This window comes from Pinus tabuliformis, chromosome 3_1, assembly GCF_031772625.1.
Source record: "Pinus tabuliformis cultivar Carrire ecotype Pingquan chromosome 3_1, CPIR1, whole genome shotgun sequence".
NCBI lineage: Eukaryota > Viridiplantae > Streptophyta > Pinopsida > Pinales > Pinaceae > Pinus > Pinus tabuliformis.
The window spans coordinates 661,009,505-661,020,810 of record NC_142301.1 but is presented as its reverse complement, the minus strand read 5'-3'; the positions used below and the strand labels follow the sequence as shown (position 1 = coordinate 661,020,810).

At 33.1% G+C, this 11,306-nt stretch overlaps 1 long non-coding RNA gene and 1 other non-coding gene across 6 annotated transcripts; both read right to left on the bottom strand.

Annotated features, from left to right (window-relative positions):
* Nucleotides 1-6,245: 6,245 nt before the first annotated feature.
* Nucleotides 6,246-10,847, bottom strand: LOC149188837 (uncharacterized). 5 transcript variants are annotated; one of them, XR_016255839.1, is made up of 4 exons: nucleotides 10,697-10,847; nucleotides 10,462-10,492; nucleotides 9,153-9,262; nucleotides 6,246-8,755 (listed from the first exon to the last, which is right to left on the bottom strand). It is a non-coding gene; the product is annotated as an uncharacterized LOC149188837 (long non-coding RNA). The 5 variants fall into 5 exon arrangements; XR_016255841.1 differs by having other exon boundaries at nucleotides 10,732-10,820; XR_016255837.1 differs by having other exon boundaries at nucleotides 6,247-8,755; nucleotides 9,153-10,211.
* On the bottom strand, nucleotides 10,068-10,142 carry LOC149188838 (small nucleolar RNA Z199). The gene has a single exon (XR_016256635.1). It is a non-coding gene; the product is annotated as a small nucleolar RNA Z199 (small nucleolar RNA).
* Nucleotides 10,848-11,306: the final 459 nt, after the last annotated feature.

The window sequence follows — 11,306 nt, the reverse complement described above, 5'->3', positions numbered from 1 at the left end:
ATCGAAGACACCTTATTCAATGAATGTCCCATAACTTAATGAGTTGAGTATACAACTTAAACAACTACTTGATCAAGGGTTCATATGACCCAACATATCATTGTGGAGTGCGTTCGTGATTTTTGTGAAGAAAAATGATGGAACCTTAGGTTATCTATTAATTATCAAGATTTAAACAAAGCCATCATTCAAAATAGGTATCTCACGCCTCAGATTGATGACCTCTTTGACCAACTAAAAGGAGCTTCAATATTTTCTAAGATAGATTTACGATCAGGATACCACCAGCGAAGAATTAAAGAAGAGGACATATCAAAGACAACATTCAGAACATGATATGGACACTATGAGTTTATTATGGTGCCATTTGGTTTGACGAATGCTCCAGCAACATTCATGAACTTGATGAATAGTGTTTTTCGCAAATAATTGCATTGTTTTGTCCAAGTATTCCTAGATGGCATCCTCATTTACTCCCACAATGAAAGGGAGCATCAAGAGGACTTGAGATTGGTACTTCAATGCCATAGAGAACATAAGCTATATTGAAAACTTACTAAATGCTCTTTCTTTGAGAAAGAAATTCAATATTTAAGCCATAACATTGGTGGAAAGGGCATTGTAGTGAACCGTAGCAAGATTAACACTATAGTGGATTGGCCCACTTGTAACAATGTTAAAATATGCAGCTTTATGGGATTGTAATGATATTATAGAATATTTGTAGAAGGGTTCTCCCGGATATCCAATCCCATTACAAGCCTCAAAAGGAAAGGGTTTAAGTTTCAATGGACAAGAGAGTGTGAGAGAGCATTTATTAAGTTAAAACATCAACTGACAATTGCCCCAATTTCAAGGGTGCTCGACATGGACAAGGACTTTTGTGTATGCACGGATGCATTAAGAGAAGGATTAAGTGCAGTCTTGTTGCAAGATGGAGGGGTTATATGCTTCACGTAAACTCAATACCCATGAAATAAATTACACCACACACAATTTAGAATTAGTTGTAGTTGTGATGGCCTTAAAACTATGGAGACATTATTTAGTGGGACATCAATTTGAACTAAAAACATAACACAAAAACCTTAGCATATCTTCACCCAAAAGGACCTTAATGCTTGGCAACAACGTTGGAGGGATTTAGTTAACGAATATGATTTTAGGCTATCCTCCATCAAAGGAAAGGAAAATAAGGTCACATATGCTTTAAGTAGGAGATCCAAAGTTCGTTCAATATTATCACTGAAGATGGATCTGAGAAACCAGATTCTACACCACTTGATAAGAGACTCGCATTATCAACAAATAAATTTTGCCTTACAAGAAGGAGAACCAATGGCATCTAAGTGGGATGAATATACCTTAGAGAATGATGGATTGTTGTGATATAAGGGTAAGATGTATGTTCCAACTAATGACGAATTTCAAAAACTTATAATGAAGGAAGCACACAAAGTTCCATATGTTTCACATCCAGGAGTAAAGAAAATGTATGCAGACTTGAAAAGGTTATTTTTGGACAAGAATGAAAAGAGAATACAACACAATTTGTAGGGCGATGTTTGGTATGTCAATAAGTTAAAGCTAAACATCATCACCCTACAAGCCTTCTACAACCCCATGATATACCAAAAACCAAGTGGAAAGTTGTTTCGACGGATTTTGTGGGAGGCTTACTTATGACCCCCTACAGACATGACTATATTATGGTCATTGCTGATAAATTAACTAAGAGTGCCCACTTCATTCATGGTAAGAGCACATTTGAGTTGCCAACGATTGCTCAGGTTTTCCTTAAGGAAATACCCTGCCTTCATAGGAAATAACCACGGAAAATTATATCAGATAGAGATTCACATTTTACTTCCAAATTTTGGTAAAGCCTTTTACATTTTATGGGAACACAAATCAACTTTAGTACTACATATCATCTTGAAACGGATGGGAAAACCAAGAGTAAACCAAATACTAATGGAGATGCTTAAAACGTATGTCATGGACCAACTGAACCAATGGGAAAAATATCTTCCTTTAGTAGAATTTGCATACAACAATAGTTATCATAATTTAATTCAAGTAGCTCATTTTGAAGTCCTATATGGAAGACCAAGTGTATTCCATTAAGTTTGGATCAATTAGAGGATAGAGTCATATTGGGCCCTAATATGCTCCAAGAAATGGAAGAATAAATGGCTACGATTAAACAAAGGCTAAAAGATGCTAGAGACCACCAGAAAAGTTATGTTGATGCAAAGAGAATTAAAAGAATCTTTAAGGCAATCAAGTGTTTTTTAGAGTTAGACCATCTAAGAGTTCCTTCAAATTTGGCAAAGGAACAAATTTAGCCCCTAGATTTGTTGGGCCATTTAAGATCTTCAAGAGGATTATACCAATTGCTTATAAACTTGAGTTGCCATTCCATCTAAAAAAGATGCATAATGAATTCTATGTTTCTATGCTTAGAAAAGATGTACCTCACTCATCCCATGTATTGATATTTGAGAATTTACAAGTTTCTAGGGAGGGAGTCCTTCAGGTCAAAAGATTTTGTATATTGGACCACCAGATTCGTCAGTTCAAGATTCATGAATTAAAGCAAGTCAAGATTCTATGGGACCAATATAGTCTTAACGTTGTTATGCAAGCTTAGACATATACCTATCTTATATGAATGTTTTTCTATGAAGCATATGAATCATGTCTAAATGCTTAGACTTTATTGATACACTATGGTACTATTTAGGAAGTTATAATGTTTTGATGATGTGGTTAATGATGTCATACATATGTGGTGTTTAATTATTTAGTTTGTTGTGATAATGACATTGTACACATAATGATTGTGGTATGCATGATACGACATATGTATTATTTTCTATGATATTATAATTATAACTAATGCATAGGTTGTATGTGGAGATGTGGTGATTGATAAGAAATCCACAAATGAGATGAGAAGGATGATTTATTTGATCTCGTTGGAGCCCATACCTATGAGGGAAAATGTGTAACAACATATGCACTGGGTACAAACTCAATCAACACTACATATGTTAGTGTTTTTTTGTCTTGTGTAACTCTTGATGGACAACTCTTGAAGAGCTATGAGACCACCTTGATGAGGTCAAGTCTAATATTGGATTGGGATGCCTAAGTCTAGAGGGGGTGTGAGGAATTAGATCCCTGAAGTTGTACACCTTAGTGAGTTGTGGAGGGAGATGGACCAACCTTGCAAGATACCCGAAGTCATTGAGTACTACAACTAGATGTTTGCCTTGGGGCAGATGAGGTCTACGCCTTGGGGCTAGTCTATTATAGATTATGGGGGATATATGTCTAGTTATGAAAGTTGGGAAAGAGACTTGAGATTCCTCAAGATTGATTTTCCCGTTGTTTTGGTATAACTTTTGATGGTTGCGGGTATACTAGTTCAACAAAGGGCGTTGGGAAAACATAAGGTAATAAATAAATAATTAAAATAGAAATGAATAAACTTAACTTCAGAATGAAGTTCCATAAAGAGGGGGAATATGTAATGCCCTACATTAATAAATAATGATAATACTAATATATAAATTAAGAAAACAACTAATAACAAAGAACCATGTAATAATAAAAAATAAAATAAAAAAAATAAAAAATAAAAGTTGTTATGATGACACGTGGATCCCTTTCCATACCATTTTTGAAACTGTTTGTTCTATTAAAATGGTGGAAAAAGGAGATGCGAGCATTTCTTCATTAACTCATTCTTTGAGGAAGGAAATGCTATGAGACAAAGGACATTGACAGATTGAAGGTTTGGGGTTAACGACTCACTCTCCAACACTTTGTTGCAATCAACACTAGTAGCATGTTGTTCTTTCAAATTTTTTGAAAATCCTACGAAAATTAATTGAGTAGATATGTTGATTGATAATAGCATGGGCGATGTATTTAATTTTAATTATGGGTCCTTCCATTTGGTATCAAAGCATGATTAAAATTCTAGGTACCTTTGGGAATTAAAACTAAAATGTAAGGTACCTTTGGGAATTAAAATTGTTCAAAAGAATAAACAAAACCTCCTATATGAAGTCAATGTTGCAAGAATTTCTCAACAAGTCATGTGCATATGTTGCAAAGAAGGATTTCTCAGGTACCTTTGATATGCCTCTCTTGGAAAGAAGATATGCAACTTGATTTTTGTTCCATGAATGTGTCCAAAAAAAATAGAGTTAAAAGAGCTTACCAAATTGCAAATACATCTCATCCAAGTCGTGAGGATAAGAGGATTGAAATGGGAATGATCCTTAACCCAATCAATTATATAGCAAAAAAACAAGTCATTAAAAACAAAAAAAAAACAAAAACAAAAACAAAAGTCATTAAAGACGTGTTCAACTTATTGTAGTCAGGGGTCACGATTTGTTAGCTATAGACTTGCGAGCAAGTGAGCAAAAATCCACTTTCTTCTAGCCGTGAAGAAGGTACACTAAAAACAATAAAAAGTATATAAACCAACTAAAATTACTATTTTTCTTTATTAACAAATCTACAACAATTTAACAAAATATTAGATATATAAAACAAAAATCTAAAAATAAAGAAAACAATAATGATAACCATATACCCAAATGGAAAAGTTGTTTCTATTATTATGAAATAATTACACCAATGAAATAACTTGGCCATTAATTAATCCTCCATGAAAAGGTTATTTTCTCCATTTTGCTACCATGGCTCTCTCTTTTCCTATATGCAAGTGAGCACAAAGTAAAAATAAATTTAAGTGGAGAGTTCAAAAAGTTTAAAATTATCATAAGTTTCACAATGAGAAGTGATCGTGAATGCGCACTTTTTATAATAAAATACTCGATTTGGTTAAGAAGAAAAAAATTGAAAAAAAAACAATGATCTTTAAATATATGAAAATAATAGGAAATTAAATGAGTTTTCAAATTATTTTTATTAAGGTAAATAAATAATTAAATAAAAATAATTTAAAAAATTGATTCACTATATTTATCTTTAAAGTGAGAGTAAATTTTAATATGTAAAACCCAACTATTTCAATCAACTTTATAAATTATAGTTTAGATAATAACAAAAAAAAATATAAAAAAGATGATGAAAAATCATTAAAATAAAAAAATAGAGTAAAACCTCTCAAATTTCCATCCTCCTTAACCCAAAAACACCTTAAATTTCCATCCTAAATCGAATAAGGACATTCTTCTTCTAATTATTGTCATCGTTAGTTTTTTATGGTTTATTATTGATTAATAGATTTATGGGTATTCTTGGTTGATAAACCAAACCAAGATTTAAAATCTTTTTATCCTAACAAACAATTTTGGAGTTTGAAAAACCAAAGCTAAAAAAATCTCTAATAAAATTCTTTTAATTATAATTTTATACATATATTTATAAAGCCAAATTACATATAATTTTATTAAATAATGAAAAGTTTTCTAATTCACAAATAAATTACTCTATATATATATATAACTAAATCCATATTAATTCTAAATCTACCATTATTTTCTAATGGAAAACTCTTTTAATTTTATATATTTAATTTTATTAATTAAAAAAAGCTTTTCTTTTATATATATATATATATTAATTCTAAATCTACTAAGCCCTAAAAGAGATCAAATCTCTTGGATATAAACTAGTTTAGTTTCTCGTTTAAAATAAGTTATATTATATTGATGAATACCGTGAGGCAATACCATTAAGTTATTTTTATTTTAACATTATTATTTTTATGAATTTTATTTTATGTTGACCAAGTAAAAATCTTTCCACACATCAATGGTAGATTAACTATTTACTTTTCTTATTTTAATTTATAATTTTTTTTTCTCTAATTTTTATTTTTATGTAATTTGACTTACAATATTAAACAAGACAAAACAAGGCATTACAACATCTCTACCATGTTAAGTTGTAGAAATTGACACTTGGTCATCTACCAAAAAGCACTTCTAACACAATAAACTACCATTTTATTAATTCTTCATCTACAATTTATATATTATATATCAAACTTTCACAATATACATTAATAACAACTCAAATGCTTTTCACATTAATCTCCTACCGTATACATTAATAACAACTCGAATCTACAATTTATATTTTATATATCAAACTTTCACAATATACATTAATAACAACTCGAATGTAAATAGTAATTAGATTCAACTTATTTAATAACTCCAACATTTAAATTGTTGCCTCACACAATGTAAACTCTTTATTACAAGTATGAAGTGGTCAAAAGAGTAAACTCTTTATTACAAGTATGAAGTGGTCAAAAGAATAATTTCCAGTTTTATACTCAATATTCATTAGAGGAACAAAACTGAGATTTTAATCCACGTACTCTAGTTTCAAGAGACAACTTTCACCTGTCCAAGGCTAAGAGTTTCACCTCAAAAAAGTACTCATTTCCCATTCTATTAACTCTTTCAAGGAGACAGCTTTCACAGCTCCAATGCTGAACAATTGCAAACTGTTGATTGAATAGTGAACCTAGAATGCACTTCCACGTTATTTTAGGATAGGAAAATATCCATGCCAACTGCAGATTGAATAGTGAGCCTAGTGTGCATTTCCACATTATTTTGGAACAGTTGTTCATTGGGTCGATGGACAACTGCCATATGTGATTGAATAGTGAATTTAAAGTGCACTTCTATATTATTTTGTGATATTTGTTGATTAGGTCGATTTTAAAAGCATTTGATTATGCCCTGTATATGAATTTATTGATACATTTAAAGTGATTGAAAGATTGCAATGGATTGTCAAAGCATATGAATTCATTGATTTAGTTCAAATGATATTTGTACGAGATTTTAGGCAACTTTAATGGTTGTTGTTTTAAGCTTCTTAATTGTAGATTCACTATCTCCATGGTATATATCAATGCTTGAGCTTCCTGTGAAATCTCCAAATCTATTCTCATACCAACCACCTCAAATTGTGCATCAAAAGTATCTATCCCCAAGTCACTTCAATTATGCGTCCCACTCCTTTTGAGTTAGGCATCATAATCAGCATCAACAATTGCAATGGATCCACATATACAATGAAACAATAGATACCATGTACAGGTCAATGGAAGGAACTGCCCAAAGTTTTCCTGCCAAATTTTCATTAGTCAAAATAACCACCAGGTTTTACGTGTATGGATTGTTTAATGCGTGTCTTGTCATTGAAGAAATGAGCAATGCCCACGAAATTACTGATAAAATTTTTATAAAAATAATAAATAAAATTAGCATGCAGTAACTCTAGTTCAAATAAAATTCATAGGAAAATACAGTTGGTCTCAAAATTGATTAGGTTCGGTTAAGGGTCAGTATATTTTATAAGAAAATAAGTCAATGGTTCAGGAGTCAAAAGCATTTGGGAAAAAGGGAGTGTTCATTTTGGTCAGAGGAATTGTTTGGATAGCGGAATTTGGGTTAAAATAATTCAAAAAATTTTACATTTGCAGTGTTTGAATTATGTTTGAGGATGGAAATAGATTCAGCATTATTAAAAAAATTTAGGGCACCTAAAACCTTGAAATTTAACAGCTCCAACTTGGATTTACAAAAATCTCAACCAGATTTTATGAAAATATTGTCAAAATTTCCATAATTTTCAAGGCAAAAAAACAACCTAGAAAATCTACTGCTTTAAAAAAAGTGCAAACTTCCCTTTATAAACTTTCCCATGGTATAACTTTCCTTGAATAATAATAAAATAAATCTGCCTACATTTGGCTATAGCATAACGGTTAGCACGGTTGATTTGATATATACATTATAATTATAATAAATTTCCCACTCCAACAAAAAATATTAAAAAAACAAAAAACACTGGCATGAAAATGAAGAGTTCCATGATATTGATTGGGTGTTGATGTTGAACCCCACCCTCATTTTCCTAATATTTCCTAATATCGATTGGTTGTTAATGCCTGCCCCCGCCAATTCCTGTCTTAAACTTCAGTGGAGCTCCACCTTCTTAATATTGGTTGGCCATAGCGAAATGGTATGTTAGGTGGTGGCAGTGTAGAGCCCTGGCGACTCTGGGGGATCACGTGGGTTGGAATGTAGGCCGGACCTCTTCCCCGCTCTTTCGTGCGATGGTTGAAAATCTCCACTTTGGATCATGGCCAATGGTAGCCTTGCCGGCTCTTGGCCTGGTGGTTGTAGCAGCACCTGCTCTTAATTGCACCTTCTTGGCACGAGATTTGTTTGACAAATTGCTCGTTTTGCTTTTGAAATTTGTTCGGGGATTACATTGATCTCTGCTTACTAATATACGTGTATTTGGTTATAATAGAGTATCGACACCGAAACATATTGTAAAAAGTTTATGTGAAATTCTGAGATAAATTAACCTGGTTCAAATAAATTATACAGGAAAATGAAGCCCTGTCCCCCTCCACCCCTGCCTCACACCTTAATAGGGCTTCACCTTTCCGTTTGTGGTTTAGCGCCACTGTAGTCGACTCTGGTAGATCGCATGGCCTTTGCAGCGGAGACTAGATTCCTTTGTGACTCTTTGGTGCAGCTGTTTGCAGATTTCTGATGAAAATGTGGGCTTGGCGGTTCTTCACCTGGTGGCAGTAGCAACAGTAGGCGAATCTTCACCTAGTGGCAGTAGCAACAGTAGGCGAAGAGCGGCCCTAACCCACATTTTCATCAGCAGAAATGGTGCTTTTTTTACCAACACCACAGAATCAACCTTGATTTTCTTTTAGAATCTGAAAAAAAGAAAAATCAGAATGCTGAAGGTTTTGAATCATTTTTTATAGTGGATTTTTTTACGGTGGATCTGGATTCAGATTCAGCACCATCAAGAACCCTAGGAACACAAAATCCTGAAATTTTACAGCTATAACCAAATTTCTGGGCCAAATTATCATAATCCTGCCATTTTCAAAACTAATTGATGGATTTTTTTAGACTAAACTGATCTATTTTGTAGATTTTTTAGACTGAACTGGTCTCAAACTATAGGGTTTGCTCTCCTAACATGTTTGGTGGAGTGAAGAGCCAATGCAACTCGATTAGAGACTGTTTTTGCCACTCTTTACTTTTACCCTGAAGTAATGTTTTAATGTTAGAATTTAGGCGAAGATTAATAAAAGAGAAACTAACCAAAAACAAGTTCATCTGGTTGATCGCCCTTCAAAAGTAAAAGCTCAGCATATTACATATTGCCATTAGGGCATATAATCCTCAGATTCTTCGTGCAACACATCAAAACTCTGTAGATGACAAGACAGAATCGGAGAAACCTAAACAGACAAAAGGGAGTCAGCCACATTTGCAAGTATGAATGATCATCCTTTTTCATAAACACGGACCAACTTGCATTCATCATTTCCCACACATCAAAACTCTGAAGATAACAAGACAGAATCGGAGAAACCCTAAAGAGACAAAAGGGAATCAGCCACATTTGCAAGTATGAATGATCATCGTTTTTCATAAACACGGACCAACTTGCATTCATCATTTCCCACTAATATAGACATAAGCTGACCTTAAGAGATTAATAATAGGGGAAATCAGAAGATATCTTGTTATTACAGTTAATTAAATCATCATATGATCATCGCCTAACATGTTAATTTGAAAATCGTACACTAACTTAGTTTATCCTCAACAGGGGAAAACGCATGTGCATTTGTGTGCATGTTACAATTACACCACTAAATAAAACTACCAGTGCTAATCAGCAAGTAAAAAAATTATTCAACCACATCCAATAAGTAAGAAATACAAATAAAACATCATAGACAAACTAAGCAGACCCCATATAGCACTTTGGCTCTTCTGTTCGGAATGAAGAATTTTTTCTGAGATCACAGGCAACCCCATAGACGTCCCCAGAAAGTAGCTCTCATCTTATTGGTCGTTCTTCATATAATTATAGATCAGCCTAGTATATAATGCCCCAGGGCATATAATCCTCGAGCTTCTTTCATAAATTTAGAAAACCCTTAAAGCAGAACATTATAAAACCCTAGAGGTAATATTTCACATAAAATATGCACTATTCAGCACGAGAATCATCAGGGACTTAAATACTGGTAATCACAAGATATCATGTGTTGTTGCAGTTATTTATTTCATCATATGACCATCTCGAAGCCTCATAGTGCAATAAAATTTGTTCATAAGCACCAAATACACAGAAAGAAGAAACAACGGCTGAACAACCACGGATAAGAAATTAGAATTAAAAAATGGGAACAAAAATAAAAAAGTAACTAAACATTGAACCTTAAAAAAAAAAGGCAGGTCACCACTACGTACTGGAATAAACAGAAAACCAGATCGAAGAGGACAATAAATGACCGAAACGGAAACGGAAACGGATCTTAACAATAAAGTTTCACAACGACTTAAATGCGCCCTACAATACCAAAATAAGCCAGGAGAGACAATTGTCGATATTTACCAGGGCGCGCAGGATAGGATAGGCTGCAGATCTGACAAAAACAAAAAAGGAATTCAACCTTCACCCTCAAAAAATGGAAGGTTAACGTCCAGACTGAAATAACTAGCAACCCTGATCGAAGAGAAGCATAAAATGGCTGAAACGGCAACGGATCTTAACCAAAAAGGCTTACAATCACCTAATGCACCGGACAGCATCTAAACAAATCATAAAAGTGAAAATAGCCAGTATTTACAAGCGTGATCAGATGAGGGTGCAGAGCTGACAGACCATTAAGCTTCCACGCCATGGTTGACTTTAAAAGGTTAATACCGCTCGATAAATGTAGAGAGAGCGCCTTAAAAACCCTGACATTGCCCTGCCCTAACGGGCATGAAACCCTAGCGCGCAAATGAATATATTCATGCTTTCATGATACCTTATTTATTATTTAGAAAAAAATAATAATAAAAAAAACTCAAGTATCTTATATTAAGTCTCTTGGATGAATCACAAAGAAACTTTTAGGGTCAGCCCATTTCAAACTACTTACCATGGTTCTCATTGTTAAATTCATAAGGAGTTTGAAATTTTACCCATATCTACATATGACATGTTCGAAATTTTACCCATATTTATATATGAGTATACATTGATGATGTTTTCTAAAAACGTCCATGATCACTTTAAACATATCCAGAAATTTATACAACTTGTCAAAACTAATGGATTGGTTCTTAGCAAGAAAAAGATTGAATTATTTTTGACAAGTATCAAGTTTCTTGGCCATACAATTAAAAATGGGCAGATCACTCTGCAAAAACATGCTCTGGAATTTGGTGATAAATTTCCAGATATTATCACTC